The following is an 18,157-nucleotide window of genomic DNA, read 5'->3' on the forward strand; positions in this document are numbered from 1 at the left end:
ATATAATGAGATGCACGTGCAACTTCTGCAGTAATTGGCGAATACCTAAATAATTCCCTGTATATATGTAGATGCCCGAATGGAGAGACCTTCACTTTTTGCATCTCTGACTTCATAGGTAGGAGACATTAGCAGTCAGTATTCTGTCACCACTTCACTATAGGGGCTTACACTCACACTTGTTCCTCCATCGGTGCTGATAAAATAGCAGTCGTGAACAAGCATGTTATCTCACATCTATCACTGAAAAGTATGGGACACATATTGTTAAATTACGTGTTCAGAGCAATGATAATAACCTGACAGGATGGAAACTATAGAATCTCTAGCAAGATAAACTTGGCAGGCATGTGAAGGTATGCACAGAAGTCCACTTTGCATCCTTGTAGAATAGCACAGAAATTGATTTTTTACAATATATATCAAATTAGATTGCAGTTGTCCAGTTGGTTCTTTTGACTCAAATAATGCAATGAACTCCCAGAAACCAATGATTTGTTACATAAATACAAAGGATTCGAATATGGAAACACAAGTTTGCATTAAAGGTAAACTACATAAGAATTGCCAGTTAAGTAGATTTATGTTTCATGGAGTTTCCTGGTGGATGCAACGATCTCTATTGAGAGCATAAAGAAGTAGTGTATTGCACAAAATTTCGTAGTATGTTGAAAATGAGAAACAAATAGCGCTCTGTCAAAACAGAAACAAGCAGCAAGCAGGAATTAAAGTCTAATATGTAAAAAAAAATGTATCAATGTCTTTTCAATAAACAAAGGTTCGTTTGGGCAGTAGATGTGGGGATTCAACCCCTTGAAGCCAATACTTGACAACTATAAGTCTTAGGACGATAAAACTGTGGTTTGGGGAGTATTAGAGACATCGAATTGTTTTGATATTTCTTTCTTTCCTCACTCTGCACATTAAAGTGTGTTTATGGTCATGTCACTCATGCCAGTTTTTGTACGGGTTTTTAAACAATTTATTATATAATAGTTTTTTGTAAGCGATGTTGCTTCACGTGAACTTTTCATTAGTCACTTTACCATTGACACAATGCAGAACGATTTTTCTGCATATTAATCCAAAGTAATGGCACAAAGTTGCAATTTATCTCTTGAAGTGACTAGGTAACTGCCCTAGCTGATTGAAATACTTACAATATGTACACTCTGCAAGGGTTTTCTCTGTGACAATTTGTGTGTGTGGGAGGGAAGAGGCTCAACATCCTGACACCCAGAACTCTACCTCAACATAGTGCCCCCAGTTCGATGGTGTTAAACCTCAATTTCATGAAGCAATGTGTCCATGAAATAAGGCCCCTTCCAATACACCAGAAATATCACAAATACAATTAGATAAAGAGTCCAATCTATAAATGAGTTCTAGATCAGCAGAACAAATGTAAGGATTTTATTACAAAATTCAAAAGATGTGGTACATAGTTATTGCCATGAAGGCTGTTCAGCAAATAGGAAATTTCAGAAAAGTACAAAAGCAAAAATTATTCTAATTCCTGAGTGGGCAACAAAATCAGAACGGAAATGGACATCACCCCTATTAGAATTGGAAAGTGCTCATATTCACCTCCTAAATAGAGGGTGTATATACACTTTTTTCATATATTAAATTACTCTAACCGCAGAATTATTGTGGCATGATCAAAAGTGTTACATTCTATGTAAATCAGAACACAATTTTACTAAGGGCCATGTTGCCTTAGCACAGAAGTGGTAGCTAACCATATTAATATTGCTTCTGCCCACTCTATGCTAATGTTGTCTGGAATTGGTAGAAAAAAGTAGATATATGAAAAACATGCAGCTATTATGAATGAATAGAGTACAGTGAGCTAGCATAAAGAACTTGACATAAGTTATAATTTAGGAACCATTTAGATTTAGATGGGTTTCTCTGCCACAACGGTGACGGATATCCTGTCCGCAAAAATATAAATCCCATAACATCCTATGGGATTTATATTTCAGCAGATGGGATATCCGTCACCATTGAAGTCAGGGAGGGCTTCCTTTTTAAACAAGATAACTTCTAGGCCCCCATTGAAGCCTAGTTAACAAGGATCAGGAAAACACATTTCTACATCATAAGAAATTCATGTGGGGTAAGACAAATAGACTGATAAAGTAGTTATGTTGGTGTGTACATATTTAATTGAGTGTAAAAGCACATTTTGCATGCTGTTAATAATGCACAAAAGCATAAATGCACACAAATCCTTAACAAATGACTGATCTCTTCCATTGATAGGAATAGGTTTGTCTGATATGAGGTATTCCTAAATTTAGTATACCTTTAGAATGATCCAAAATTCTAGTTCATCAAGTGTAGCCTTTCAGGTACCAGGCACAGGAGGCTGTAACTGCCAGGTTCATGATGATTGATTCAGACTGGGACAGGAAATCCTGGCAACTAGTATAGTCACTGGAAAAAAAGAAGAGAAAAAAATGGACACCCAATAAATGTGAACACAAAGGAACTATGAAATGTGGAAATTGTTTACACTGCAATAATACAATTCTAGGCAACACAGTGATAATCTCATGCCAATGCAATAAAATAGCCCTTACACATTCTGCAAGTTTTGATTCAAGAAATTACATTTATGCTTTGAAGTGCCCTTGTAGCCTTAAATATGCAGGAAAAATTGAAAGGAAGATATAAGTGAGAATGACCAAACACAAAAGTAATATACGGATAATGTTAGAAAGCTGGCAATGGATTGCACCGTTGTCCAATTAGGGACCCTTCTTCCTAGTCAGGGTAAGGGGGATACACACACTTCTAAAATAAACCCTGCTCACCCCCTTGGTAGCTTGGCACGAGCAGACAAGCTTATCTCAGAGGCAGTGTGTAATGCATTTCTGAACACATACAGTAATACAGTGAAAACACTACAAATGGACACCACACCAATTTAGAAAAATAAGTAATCTGTATCTAAACCAAACGATACCAAAATGACAAAAATCCACAATACAGTACTAAAAATATGATTCTTAAAAGGTCAAAACCGTTCTGTTCCAAGAAAACTTTTACACAACGTATCTTCAATGTGTTGGAAAAAGCAAGAAAAAAGGATCGCAGGGAAGGTGATGCGTCCGTTCATTACACTCAGGAAAGGTGATGCGTTGGTACCTTGCTCCAGGGGAGGTGATGTGTTGGTTACTTACTGCTGCACAGGGGAGGGGATGCTCCGGTTCCTTACTGGAGAGGAGGTGATGCATCGGTTTCAGCCGCATTACACATACTGCATCCCCCAACGAAACAACAGACTCGATGCTTCGATGCGATGCGTGACAATCTGGTACGATGCAATGTGTTAAGACCCGGGATGCACTGCTATGATTTTAGCTGCATCCCCTCGATGTGTCAGTTCTTCTACAACAGGACCTGCTTCAGAATCGGTGCGGTGATCTCGGACGTCGGAGCACAGAATTCGTAGCACGGCAAACACTTTAGCCGCGAGCAAGCACTGTGTTGATTCTTCGGCACCGGCGATGCATTGAAAAATTCTTCTCGCACCGCTGCGATGAGTCAGAAACAGGGGATGCATCTATTTTTATAGTTCTTGCAGTTTTAAGTCCAAAAACAACCTCCAGAGGTCCAGAACACTGGCAGGCACCTCTGAGCGCGTCAGAACTCCCAACAAAGGAGTTCAGGGGGTTTGGGGATGAAGTCTTTGGGTCCCTGAGACTTCAGAACAGGAGGCAAGCTCTATTTCAAGCCCTTGGAGAACTTCCTCAAGTAAGGGACACAGCAAAGTCCTTCTCCTTTCCTTTCTTCAAAGTAATCTTTGAAGTATTTTCTGTCCAAATGACTTCCAACAGGAGGCAAGCTCTACTTCAAGCCCTTGAAGAAAACTCTAACAGCAGGAAGATGAAAGCACAGCCCAGTCCTTTCCCTGCCCAAGACAGAAGCAACCACTGCAACCACTGCGGGCCAACCCCAACAGCACACAGCACAAGGACAGTACTCCTCCTCCAGCTTTCCCAGTTCTTCTTCCTGGCAGGTTCCTTAGCTCAGCAGTAATCAAAAGTTCAGGGGTCTGGGCCCCACTTTTATAGCATAATATCCTTTCTTCTCTAGTGGCAGAGGAGCTCTTTGCCCAGCCAAAACCAGTTATGTTCTCTCTGGTGCAGCTTCCTGGCAGGAGGTGGAGACAGCATTGTGTAAGGCAGACAGGGCCTATTCAGGTGCAAAGGAAATATCCTCCCACTACTCTAAACGCAGACCAAGCCTAATCAGGTGCTAGTGAGAACTTCTCCTCCGACTCTGAATGCAGTCCAGGTTTATTTTTCTCAGCCCTGAGTCATTCAGTAAAAGCAGGGCACACACCAACACCCCAGTGGCTGTCTGAGAGAATGCACATCCACAGTCCTGTGTATGTGCAGAATGTAAAGATGCATATTTTTGTGAGGGGGATTTTTACATTCTGGTGCCGATCACGATCCGGTAAAAAATTTCCCCGTGCGACTCGTATCCGGTCTTTTAACCGTACGAATCGTACAAGTGCCGTACGAACTGGCAATCACGATTCACATGGTAAAAAGTCCATACGAACCGCATTGGGAATCATTCCCCACACGTCCTCGGGTCGGAAAATGTGTCCGACACGTCCTCGGACGATTTACCGTACAAACGTGAAAAGTCAAGTCCGACCGAGGAATCACGATCCATCCCGTGCGTCCGAGGGTACAACCGTATGGAAAAAACACCGTCCGCACCGAACCCCTATAGCAACCATGGAGACATGTGCCCGCATACGCGCCCAACACTCCCCCCAGCCCCCGTACGTCCGACACGTACCCCCCGTGTATGTACACCCCCACCCGTCTAGGTACACCCCAGTATGTTCGAGTCATACCCCCACCCCTGTACTAGCCGTACCACCGTCTATGTACACCCCAGTACGTTCGAGTCCTACCCCCGCCCCTGTACGTGTCGTACCATCGTGTACCCACACCCCAGTACGTTCGAGTCCTACCCCCACCCCTGTACGTGTCGTACCATCGTGTACCTACACCCCAGGACGTTCGAGTCGTACCCCCACCCCTGTACGTGTCGTACCATTGTGTACCTACACCCCAGTACGTTCGAGTCCTACCCCCACCCCTGTACGTGTCGTACCACCGTGTACCCACACCCCAGTACGTTTGAGTCCTACCCCCACCCCTGTACGTGTCGTACCATCGTGTACCTACACCCCAGGACGTTCGAGTCGTACCCCCACCCCTGTACGTGTCGTACCATCGTGTACCCACACCCCAGTACGTTCGAGTCCTACCCCCACCCCTGTACGTGTCGTACCACCGTGTACCCACCGCCCAGTACGTTCGAGTCGTACCCCCACCCCTGTACGTGTCGTACCATTGTGTACCTACACCCCAGTACGTTCGAGTCCTACTCCCACCCCTGTACGTGTCGTACCACCGTCCATGTACACCCCAGTACGTTCGAGTCGTACCCCCACCCCTGTACGTGTCATACCCCCATTTAAGTACACCCCAGTACGTTCGAGTCCTACCCCCACCCCTGTACGTGTCGTACCACCGTCTATGTACACCCCAGTACGTTCGAGTCCTACCCCCACCCCTGTACGTGTCGTACCATCGTGTACCTACACCCCAGGACGTTCGAGTCGTACCCCCACCCCTGTACGTGTCGTACCACCGTGTACCCACACCCCAGTACGTTCGAGTCCTACCCCCACCCCTGTACGTGTCGTACCATTGTGTACCTACACCCCAGGACGTTCGAGTCGTACCCCCACCCCTGTACGTGTCGTACCATCGTGTACCTACACCCCAGTACGTTCGAGTCCTACCCCCACCCCTGTACGTGTCGTACCACCGTCCATGTACACCCCAGTACGTTCGAGTCGTACCCCCACCCCTGTACGTGTCATACCCCCATTTAAGTACACCCCAGTACGTTCGAGTCCTACCCCCACCCCTGTACGTGTCATACCACCGTCTATGTACACCCCAGTACGTTCGAGTCCTACCCCCACCCCTGTACGTGTCGTACCATCGTGTACCTACACCCCAGGACGTTCGAGTCGTACCCCCACCCCTGTACGTGTCGTACCACCGTGTACCCACACCCCAGTACGTTCGAGTCCTACCCCCACCCCTGTACGTGTCGTACCATCGTGTACCTACACCCCAGGACGTTCGAGTCGTACCCCCACCCCTGTACGTGTCGTACCATCGTGTACCCACACCCCAGTACGTTCGAGTCCTACCCCCACCCCTGTACGTGTCGTACCACCGTGTACCCACCGCCCAGTACGTTCGAGTCGTACCCCCACCCCTGTACGTGTCGTACCATTGTGTACCTACACCCCAGTACGTTCGAGTCCTACTCCCACCCCTGTACGTGTCGTACCACCGTCCATGTACACCCCAGTACGTTCGAGTCGTACCCCCACCCCTGTACGTGTCATACCCCCATTTAAGTACACCCCAGTACGTTCGAGTCCTACCCCCACCCCTGTACGTGTCGTACCACCGTCTATGTACACCCCAGTACGTTCGAGTCCTACCCCCACCCCTGTACGTGTCGTACCATCGTGTACCTACACCCCAGGACGTTCGAGTCGTACCCCCACCCCTGTACGTGTCGTACCACCGTGTACCCACACCCCAGTACGTTCGAGTCCTACCCCCACCCCTGTACGTGTCGTACCATCGTGTACCTACACCCCAGGACGTTCGAGTCGTACCCCCACCCCTGTACGTGTCGTACCATCGTGTACCTACACCCCAGTACGTTCGAGTCCTACCCCCACCCCTGTACGTGTCGTACCACCGTCCATGTACACCCCAGTACGTTCGAGTCGTACCCCCACCCCTGTACGTGTCATACCCCCATTTAAGTACACCCCAGTACGTTCGAGTCCTACCCCCACCCCTGTACGTGTCATACCACCGTCTATGTACACCCCAGTACGTTCGAGTCCTACCCCCACCCCTGTACGTGTCGTACCATCGTGTACCTACACCCCAGGACGTTCGAGTCGTACCCCCACCCCTGTACGTGTCGTACCACCGTGTACCCACACCCCAGTACGTTCGAGTCCTACCCCCACCCCTGTACGTGTCGTACCATCGTGTACCTACACCCCAGGACGTTCGAGTCGTACCCCCACCCCTGTACGTGTCGTACCATCGTGTACCTACACCCCAGTACGTTCGAGTCCTACCCCCACCCCTGTACGTGTCGTACCACCGTCCATGTACACCCCAGTACGTTCGAGTCGTACCCCCACCGCTGTACGTGTCATACCCCCGTTTAAGTACACCCCAGTACGTTTGAGTCCTACCCCCACCCCTGTACGTGTCATACCACCGTCTATGTACACCCCAGTACGTTCGAGTCCTACCCCCACCCCTGTACGTGTCATACCATTGTGTACCTACACCCCAGGACGTTCGAGTCGTACCCCCACCCCTGTACGTGTCGTACCACCGTGTACCCACACCCCAGTACGTTCAAGTCCTACCCCCACCCCTGTACATGTCGTACCACCGTCCATGTACACCCCAGTACGTTCGAGTCGTACCCCCACCCCTGTACGTGTCATACCCCCGTTTAAGTACACCCCAGTAGGTTCGAGTCCTACCCCCACCCCTGTACATGTCGTACCACCGTCTATGTACACCCCAGTAGGTTCGAGTCCTACCCCCACCCCTGTACGTGTCGTACCATCGTGTACCTACACCCCAGGACGTTCGAGTCGTACCCCCACCCCTGTACGTGTCATACCACCGTGTACCCACACCCCAGTACGTTCGAGTCCTACCCCCACCCCTGTACGTGTCGTACCATCGTGTACCTACACCCCAGGACGTTCGAGTCGTACCCCCACCCCTGTACGTGTCGTACCATCGTGTACCCACACCCCAGTACGTTCCAGTCCTACCCCCACCCCTGTACATGTCGTACCACCGTGTACCCACACCCCAGTACGTTCGAGTCGTACCCCCACCCCTGTACGTGTCATACCATCGTGTACCTACACCCCAGTACGTTCGAGTCCTACCCCCACCCCTGTACGTGTCGTACCACCGTCCATGTACACCCCAGTACGTTCGAGTCCTACCCCCACCCCTGTACGTGTCGTACCACCGTCTATGTACACCCCAGTACGTTCCGGTCCTACCCCCAACACAACCTCCTAAGTACGGAGCGCACCCCAGGCCCCAACATCACAACCGCATGTACGAGTCGTACCAACCCACACACAAGGACAGCACCGTACAACCAAATGGCCCTTGTACACACCGTACACACGCTCAAAACGCACGTACGCAACCAGGCCAAAACTAAACAACACAAGAATACACCATACGAATGGCACAAAGCCACTAAACATGGCCAACAAACACTACAAAAACACCTTCACTGACCTGCAACTGCCAAAGACAAACAGAGGCCCAAAACACCACCACTACTTATAACACACCCACCCAAACTTCAAACACTGTCACACCCACCCATGGACCAATAAAAAGGGCCCACACACACAAACCATGAGCCTTTGCAACAGACTCACTGCTGCCAGACACCACAGAACCATACTACAAGCTACACCACACCTTACACTTGCACACATTCACACAACCACCTTCACAAACACCCCCTCATCCCATTCACACACACACACCCACAACCATCCACCCCCCCCCAACATCCACACACCCCCCCCACCATCCCCACCCACACCCCTCACCATGCCCACTACCAAGAATCCAAAGTTCAGTAACCGAGAGTTGGAGGTCCTTGTTGATCAAATCCTCAGAGTCGAGCCACAGATCTTTGGAACATTGGTCAGAAACACCAGCCTGGCAGCAAAAACAGCCATGTGGCAGACCATCGTCGATGCTGTGAATGCTGTTGCGGACACCAGAAGGACCAGGCAGGAATGCCAGAACAGGTGGTACGATCTGCGGAGGAGGGTCCGAGCCAAGAGGCAGGAGGAACACGACCAGGCCACGCCACCGGAGGAGGGCCCTCCCGCAGACCCATACACTACCATCCCTGGGAGGAGAGGGTGATGGCCATACTGCCGGTGGAGGCAGTCGAAGGATTAGAAGGACTCCGAGACCCGGGTGGGTACACAAACAATGCACTTCACATAGGGGGAACGGCATCCACAACCAAAATCACTAACAGGCACGCAACCACCATAAGCCATCGCATGACTCAACCACACTCCATGAGCACGCACATGCCACTGCTGCCACCATGCCCCATGCACCCAGCTGGACAATGTCAAGTCACAGGCCACAGAAGACAACAACACATGACACGGTAACCCGGATGGCGGGAGGCTGGGCACCAAAAATCACATAGTGCGACTCCGAAGCAGACAACAATGCACTCTGCCCATATGGCCTAGGTCACAGCCAGACAAACAGTGTGTCCCAACACAGGAATGACTTGCCAGCAAATGGCGGACGCCTTGCATCAACACATGGGGGTGAAGGCACTGTTTTGCACATGACAGCAGCTAATGAACAGCCAACATTGTGAAAGAGTGGCAGCACACACCACCACAGCAGCAGCGCACAGACACACATCACACCCAATGGGTGCCTGGAGATCAGAAACAAACTCACATCAACAAGCCAAGGGCCACTCAAAGATCTGCTAACAGTGTGTGCCCAGGAAGCTGGGCTGAGGTGACAGAGGGTGACACACAGAGGGAGGGAGAGGGGGACAGAGAGGGAGGCAGAGGGGGACAGAGAGGGAGGGAGACACAGGGAGACGGACAGAGGGAGGAGGCTGACACACAGAGGGAGGGAGAGGGGGACAGAGAGGGAGGGAGAGGGGGACAGAGAGGGAGGGAGACACAGGGAGACGGACAGAGGGAGGAGGCTGACACACAGAGGGAGGGAGAGGGGGACAGAGAGGGAGGGAGACACAGGGAGACGGACAGAGGGAGGAGGCTGACACACAGAGGGAGGGAGAGGGGGACAGAGAGGGAGGGAGAGGGGGACAGAGAGGGAGGGAGACACAGGGAGACGGACAGAGGGAGGAGGCTGACACACAGAGGGAGGGAGAGGGGGACAGAGAGGGAGGGAGACACAGGGAGACGGACAGAGGGAGGAGGCTGACACACAGAGGGAGGGAGAGGGGGACAGAGAGGGAGGGAGAGGGGGACAGAGAGGGAGGGAGACACAGGGAGACGGACAGAGGGAGGAGGCTGACACACAGAGGGAGGGAGATGGGGACACAGAGGGAGGGAGAGGGGGACAGAGAGGGAGGGAGACACAGGGAGACGGACAGAGGGAGGAGGCTGACACACAGAGGGAGGGAGAGGGGGACAGAGAGGGAGCGAGACACAGGGAGAGCAAATCAGCCGTGTGGCGTGTGCGAATGTCTGCTCGTCAGCAGGTAGACTGCGTGCATGTAGACAAGGGTGGCCAGTCCCAGAACCCCCCCTCTTCACCATGGCAAAACACAGGGCCATGTCACAACCTGTTCACGAGCACAACGACAGCTACCTGGATCATATAAGTGTGTGGATCCACTCCATGTGCACATGTACAGTGCTACACGGAAGGCGCCAATGCATGGCTCGCAACACCTGCCCACTCCACTGCTGACTGCAGTCACACTTGACGCAGCAAGTAAGACTGTGCCACACATAGTTAAAGGGGCCAAAGTGGTGCCCAAGGGACACACCCATGCACAAGTGCACTGTGAGTGGAATGCAAGACAGATCCTAATTCCAAGAGGAAATGTGCCAACTTTGAAACTGATGAAACATGGATGTTGCATGGACCAAAATTAACATTGTCTCTCTCACACACAGGTCAACATCGTGGTGAACCCCCCAACACAGGGGGGGAAGACTCACAGGACCTGGATCTGCAGGAGCCCGATCCCACCGGCAGCGACCACTCTCACCACTCTGTGGACGACCCCGACCGACCTGGCCCCTCTGGTGTCCAACCACCTGCAGCACCTGCGTCAGGTACAACTGTGCCAACCACCACCCCCACTCCTGCCACATCCCAGGAGACACCCAGGATCCCTGCCCCAACACCACAATGCAGCCAGGCTGGCCAGGAGGGACACGGTGTCCCGGGCACCCAGGAGGAGGCAGGCGACAACGCCAATGCCACCCCTCAGGGGTCCCGGAGACCCGATGTGCCCACAAGGGCAGGCCAGGCGCAAGTGGGCAGGGGTGGTGGGAGTGGAGGACGGCGGAGGCGCGAGCCTGACCAGTTGGCTGGGGATCCGGTATTTTCCCATGTCTGTAACATCCTGGACTCATACTGGCAGAACACCACGGGCATGGCCCAGGTTGTGTCCACCCTCAATGAGATCAAGGGGAGCCTCGATGAGATAAAGACCCAGCAGGCCCAGCAACATGCGGAGCTACATGCCTGTCTACTGGTACACCAACGGAGGATGGAGGACAGACAGGCTGAGCAAGTGACGGCATTCCAGGGGATTCACGCTACACTCCGTCGGATGGCCGACAACATGGCCGACCCTCCCTGTGCCAGAAGGCGGAGAACATCACCACCCACAGGGAGGGATCAGGAGGAGGAGGAGGAAACATCCGACGGAGCAGTCCAGTTGTCGTCACGGCCTGCTGCTGAGGTTCCCCGCAGGAGGGCGGGTCGTCCACGGAAAGGACCGTGAGGGTCGGCGCTACATCACCATCTCCCAGGACACCTGGCCTGGCACCTGGCCCACTGGAGCAACAGCATCACAGTATCAAGAGACATTCTCTGCCACATGGCCCTGCTGGTCACTGGCTGACCAATGTTGACAAAGACTGTGGCATGGACTCTGAGGATTTCCAATGGCAAGGACACTAACTCCCCTACTGAACTTTGGATTCCAAAATCCCGGAAAGACCCTCACTTTGTCCCCCCCCTCCCCCCCAATAATAAATCACACTATGAAGAGTAGATGCCTGCTGGTAGCATTATTACCTAACATGTGTCTTGTAAAGTCAAAACATGCCTGAGTCATCTTTTGTCTTCAACCACCCACACCCTGGGGCCTGAGTCTGGCACAGGACACATGGGTCACAGTGTATTAGGCAAGACAGACATGGAGCACCATACACACCCGTGATGGGCCCAACCAGCTGAGGGGGTTACCGAACAACCGTGCTGACACACACATTGAGTACAGCAACAGTCATGCGCAGAGGTCAGGGATCCAGTCCAGTGTCCTGGGGGGCACCCAGGTATGTGTAGACAGGTGGCAGAACCATGTCCTGCAAGCTTGAGTCCGGTGGAAGCAGAGAATGGGGGCCTGGCCAACGTTGGATGCATGGGGATGGCACATGTCACAATACCATGATCCAAATAGGAGCAGAACTCTGTCCCAACCAAATGCACAGCTGAGTTCGCCTGTTAGGCAGTCATTTCTTTCAAAACATTTTCTCCATGTATTCCAAATGTTCTCCATATTTACAACATGCTGACTGAACTCGTTATCAACATTGTTAGTCTCGCCACACGAGGAGTGGTGCTTGCCAATTTTCATAATTTCTAATGATAATGCTGGGCCATCCGAACCTCTAGCAAAAACCACGAATAATGCAAATTCGTCAGAGGCAGTGTTATTTATTTTAAAAAACCCAATGCATTTCGGGCAACTGGGTGCCCTTCGTCGGGGGTCACTACAATGACAAAATAAAAGAGCAAATATTACCATATTACACTTCTCATTGCATCGAATATTCATCAATTGATATGCTAATAAGTTGAACTGCTCAACATCATTTAACATACATAATAATAAATGCTTACTGCTACAGAGGGTGTCTGAAAACTGAAAAAGAACGGAATTCCAAAACTCTCAACCCGTAATGTTGTTTCCCTCAATCACGCAGCTCCTAAACTCAGCCATCTGCTTACTTTGTATTAGCGTGTCACCGTTCGACTTTGCGTATATATACTCTGCTTTTTGATGTATATGTTACGCCCACTGAACTATAATCCTCGCAATATCCCACTCACCCAAACCTCATTTTTCATTACCAACTTCTTACGATCCCACCTCTATCTACTTTCATGCACCCCCTTACAGCCACCTGCTCAATCACGCTCAAAACTAAACACACACAGTGTTAAAACAAACTCACTTTCTCACATCTTTCAAACCCCTTTCACACTTGAACCAACAAACCCATCCCTTTCTACCCTCTATCGTAACTCATCCAATCTTTCTCACCCAACCGTGCACTGCCATCACTAGAATCTCAGCTCTACTCTCGCACCGTTCCTTACCTGCCACAACCGTTACCACGCAGACATCCTCTGCTCTCCTTTCTGGTAATAAACTCCCACCTTCCCAACCGTCATTTAAACCTGTGTGATTCACCCTATTGGTCAACTCTTTTTCCGCCGGCAGAATGACATCAGCTTAACATAAATCAGTTATCAGAACTCCATTTCCCATAAACCATTGCTATTGTTAAAGCCTCAAATTACACATAATAAGCACTTGGAAAAGTATCATTGATTCAAACAAAACCACGTTCATTGTCTTCGAGTGCTCATGAAGGTTTCTCCAGTTCATATATTTTTCTACACTGTCCATAATGACGATCCACAATGTTTCGCCTGCCGTGTGGCGTAAAAGCAATGTCCGTTGTTTATCTTCTTTTATCCTTCGGTTCTTCTAATGGGTGCTATCCCGAGGTAGGGCATGTGTTTCAACATGAATTACTGGGATAGGGATGCACACCTTTTTTCCTTTTCACAATTTGTCCATTATTCAACTGAGTGCGTGCTATTTGGTATGGTGCCATGCCCAAACTGCACCAAGTAAATAACATGATCCAAATAGGAGCAGAACTCTGTCCCAACCAAATGCACAGCTGAGTTCGCCTGTTAGGCAGTCATTTCTTTCAAAACATTTTCTCCATGTATTCCAAATGTTCTCCATATTTACAACATGCTGACTGAACTCGTTATCAACATTGTTAGTCTCGCCACACGAGGAGTGGTGCTTGCCAATTTTCATAATTTCTAATGATAATGCTGGGCCATCCGAACCTCTAGCAAAAACCACGAATAATGCAAATTCGTCAGAGGCAGTGTTATTTATTTTAAAAAACCCAATGCATTTCGGGCAACTGGGTGCCCTTCGTCGGGGGTCACTACAATGACAAAATAAAAGAGCAAATATTACCATATTACACTTCTCATTGCATCGAATATTCATCAATTGATATGCTAATAAGTTGAACTGCTCAACATCATTTAACGTACTCAGTTGAATAATGGACAAATTGTGAAAAGGAAAAAAGGTGTGCATCCCTATCCCAGTAATTCACATGTCACAATACCCACACAGTCATGGACATCATGCCCAAAACACAGTCTCAGCCCACACACACAGCTTGCATCTTGCCACTCGACACATTGACACATAGCCACAATCAGGGAATACCATGCCAGACAAGCAGGATGCACCGTGGCAACACACCAGCATTGACTGAGAAGAGGCACCTTGGAGGCATAGGGACACCTTTATTAGTCATGTATTCGGGATTGCAGAGGCAACTCGAAGTACACATGAACACATCATGTGGAGTAACATGTGGGTCCAACACTGGCACCCCCCTTCAGCAGCACACATGCGTGTTCGCCATGGAACTGGCACACAAGCGTCGGCTAACAGCTAAATACCCACAGCTGCACACGGAGAGCCTGCCATACACCATAGATCCGCTGATGTCGAAGTCCCACACCATGTCAAGCCAAAGCTAACCGTATGTGTCCGAGGGCAGTGTCACACACATTGATGCCATCATCACAATCCCCTATCCCATCACTGATGACTGTCAACCAGGCAGACCATCTATTCAGGTGTACACAGCTGCATGTCGTGTCCCATGGGGATGCGACATGGCTGCAGAGGAACCAAACATCGACAGGGGCAGTGTGCATACATCGTGAACAACTGCCACACCCAATACACCCCTGATGCATCCCTTACCCTATGGAGACTTCCAAACGTGTCCGTGCCTGTAACGCTGAGTCATCCCACGATGACGTGTCCATGAGGAATAGCAGTGCCACAACAATGCAAGCAGCAGACGGCATGCGCAAGTACCTGGGGAAGAGAGACACACAAGAAGTCAGCCACAAAAAGCACAGCCACTTGCATGTGCATTTACTCGACACATGTATGGATGACAACATGCTAGGTCACAATTATGACTGGGGAAGTACAACCATCACTGGCACCATCACTCCAGTGACACACCCACACACACCTCTGACTCACGTGCCATACATGCAGGTGGAGACACACATCACAACGCATGCCACACGGGGCCAAATGCGTGCACACTCAGACACTGGTACTCACCACTAAGCAAAGAAGTCGCGTATGAGCCGAGTCCGGATGTCCTCTTGCGGCTCAACATCCTCCACATCACTAGCCCCATTGCCAAGCCCTTCGTCCTCCACGGGTGGATGGTCCTCGTCATGTTGATCCAGGATGAGTGGCACAGCTCTTTCAACTGCCATGTTGTGCAGCATGCAGCAGACCATGAAGATCTTGCAGACCTTCGCCGGGGCATATGGGAGTGCGCCGCCGGTCTTGTGGAGGCACCTGAATCGGCTCTTCAGCATGCCAAACGTCCTCTCTATCACTCGCCTTGTCCGGCCATGGGCGGTGTTGTAGCGGAGCTGGGCCGGCGTGATGGGGTTGCGGAGAGGTGTGAGCAGCCAAGGCATGTTGGGATAGCCAGCGTCCCCTACATGGGAAGCACATGGTCATCGTTAGAAGTGGTGAAGCGGTCGTGCTGGTAGGCTATACAGAATACAGGACAGACAGACTGTACCCACCAACAACACATGCCCGTTCGTTGCGCAGCTGCATCATCATATCAGGCATCCCGCTATGTCTCATGATGTAGGCATCGTGTGCTGATCCTGGAAAAAGAGCACAGACATGTGAAATCACCATGTTGGACTGACACACCACAAGGGCATTGATGGAGTGGTAGTGCTTCCGATTGCGGTACGCCACCTCCCGTGCGTGTGGTGGTACCAAAGCTACATGTGTACCATCTATGGACCCAATGACATGGGGCATCCCTCCCAGGGCATAGAATCCACGCTTGACCTCAGTCATCTGTTCAGGGGTTGGGAACTTGATGAAGTCATCCAGGTGAATCAACATGGCCTCTAAGAAATCATGCAGCACACCGCTGAACGTGCTCTGGGACATGCCACCAACATGAGCTATGGTATTTTGAAAGGTACCCGTGGCAAGAAAATGTAGGGCAGCCATTACCTTCAGCTGGGGTGTCAGTGCCGTGGGATACCTGTGCTGCGGTTGCAGGTGTGGTGCCAGTCTCGCCGTCAACTCCAGAATCAACGGTTGGGTGAAGCGGTAGAGCCGGATGCTGTCATTCTCCTGCATGGCAGCCAAGTCTGGAATTCTTCGGGCAAGAGGCGGCGCTCTGCAGTAATTTGGAAGTGACAAGGAAGAGTGAGTGCACTACGACAACAACTCATGTGTACTGAGCACATGTTAATCTGTCAATACACACATGCGACATAGGGAGTCAGGTATGTGCTACATGGCCAGGACACGTATGGATGCAAGGTGACACTCCTTCCAAGACCCAGCTACACACGGAGATTGAGAACCTCCCCATGCCACGCCATGGGAATAGCTGTGTCCCAGTGCAAGTGAACAGCCAGACGCAACACAGGAGTGACATACGCCCACACATCAGCAGCAGTAGGATGCCGATTGCAGAGACTGGTAGCGGAACACTGGAGCCACAGGTCACATGACATTACACTAGGACAGCCCACACACCTTGCCATGAAGGTGCACATGTCATGACTCACCACACATACCTTGTGAGGATGCTGACATGTCCTTGTCACGCTACTCCGTGTCCCATGCATACATGTGCACCTCACATCCGATACCACATGTGGCATGGTGTGCGGAACAGTGTGCAATGACAATCTACACACAGACACATGTTGGTTGCTGCAACGGCTGCAGCATTTGAGGGTGCTCCAACATCAACCTGATGGGAAGCCCCCACACATACATGACATAGTCACATTGTGCACCGTGGGTAGTGACAAGTCAGGTGTCATAACCCCTGTACCGGGCATCAGGGGACACTTCCGTGTGTTGGTGTCCGTGCCATGCCAGTGACGCTCACCCCAAGTGCGCAGTACGACATGCACACATGTCAAAGGAGTCAAGGGCATGCCTGGCACACATCGCACCATCACACAGTACATCTGTACACATCTCATCATACATCTGGTGCCTTCTCGACTCAGGAGTAATGTTCCACATCACAGGCCGTCACACCTGTGCCCCACACATGTAGTGATGCACAGACGATGCCTCGATGTCAATTAATGGACAAGTATGTCCATCCATGGACAAGTATGTCCGCCCTATCCCTACCTGTGTGCCGCCTGTCACCACTGTGATGTGTGAAAACCGCTGTACTGCTGCCAAGAGGGCCTGTGTACGTTCCCATATCACTATGGGAGTGCTGCCGTATGTGTACCCATCGTGATGGCGAGCGTACAGGCATGTGTACGGCCCGTACCACTACGAGAACGCATACGCGAGGCCACCCATAGTGGTACGGGCCGTACACACGCCTGTACGCTCCCTATCAGTATGGGTGGCCTCGCGTATGCGTACTCGTAGTGGTACGGGCCGTACACACGCCTGTACGCTCCCTATCACTATGGGTGTCCTCACGTATGCGTACTCGTAGTGATAGGGAGCGTACAGGCGTGTGTACGGCCCGTACCACTATGGGTGGCCTCGCGTATGCGTACTCGTAGTGGTACGGGCCGTACACACGCCTGTACGCTCCCTATCACTATGGGTGTCCTCACGTATGCGTACTCGTAGTGATAGGGAGCGTACAGGCATGTGTACGGCCCGTACCACTACGAGTACGCATACGCGAGGCCACCCATAGTGGTACGGGCCGTACACACGCCTGTACGCTCCCTATCAGTATGGGTGGCCTCGCGTATGCGTACTCGTAGTGGTACGGGCCGTACACACGCCTGTACGCTCCCTATCACTATGGGTGTCCTCACGTATGCGTACTCGTAGTGATAGGGAGCGTACAGGCGTGTGT

The 18,157-nt window shown here is 50.8% G+C and overlaps 1 long non-coding RNA gene across 1 annotated transcript in view; it reads right to left on the reverse strand.

Moving 5' to 3' along the window:
• Window positions 1–13,382, reverse strand: part of LOC146857860 (uncharacterized) — a 108,408-nt gene extending 95,026 nt beyond the window's left edge. The window contains exons 1-2 of the long non-coding RNA XR_014979623.1: window positions 13,287–13,382; window positions 2,312–2,442 (exon numbers count right to left, since the gene is read on the reverse strand). This is a non-coding gene — a long non-coding RNA (uncharacterized LOC146857860). The remainder of the gene's footprint in view (window positions 1–2,311; window positions 2,443–13,286) is intronic.
• Window positions 13,383–18,157: the final 4,775 nt, after the last annotated feature.

The sequence above is a fragment of the Triturus cristatus genome, chromosome 3_2, assembly GCF_964204655.1.
Source record: "Triturus cristatus chromosome 3_2, aTriCri1.1, whole genome shotgun sequence".
NCBI lineage: Eukaryota > Metazoa > Chordata > Amphibia > Caudata > Salamandridae > Triturus > Triturus cristatus.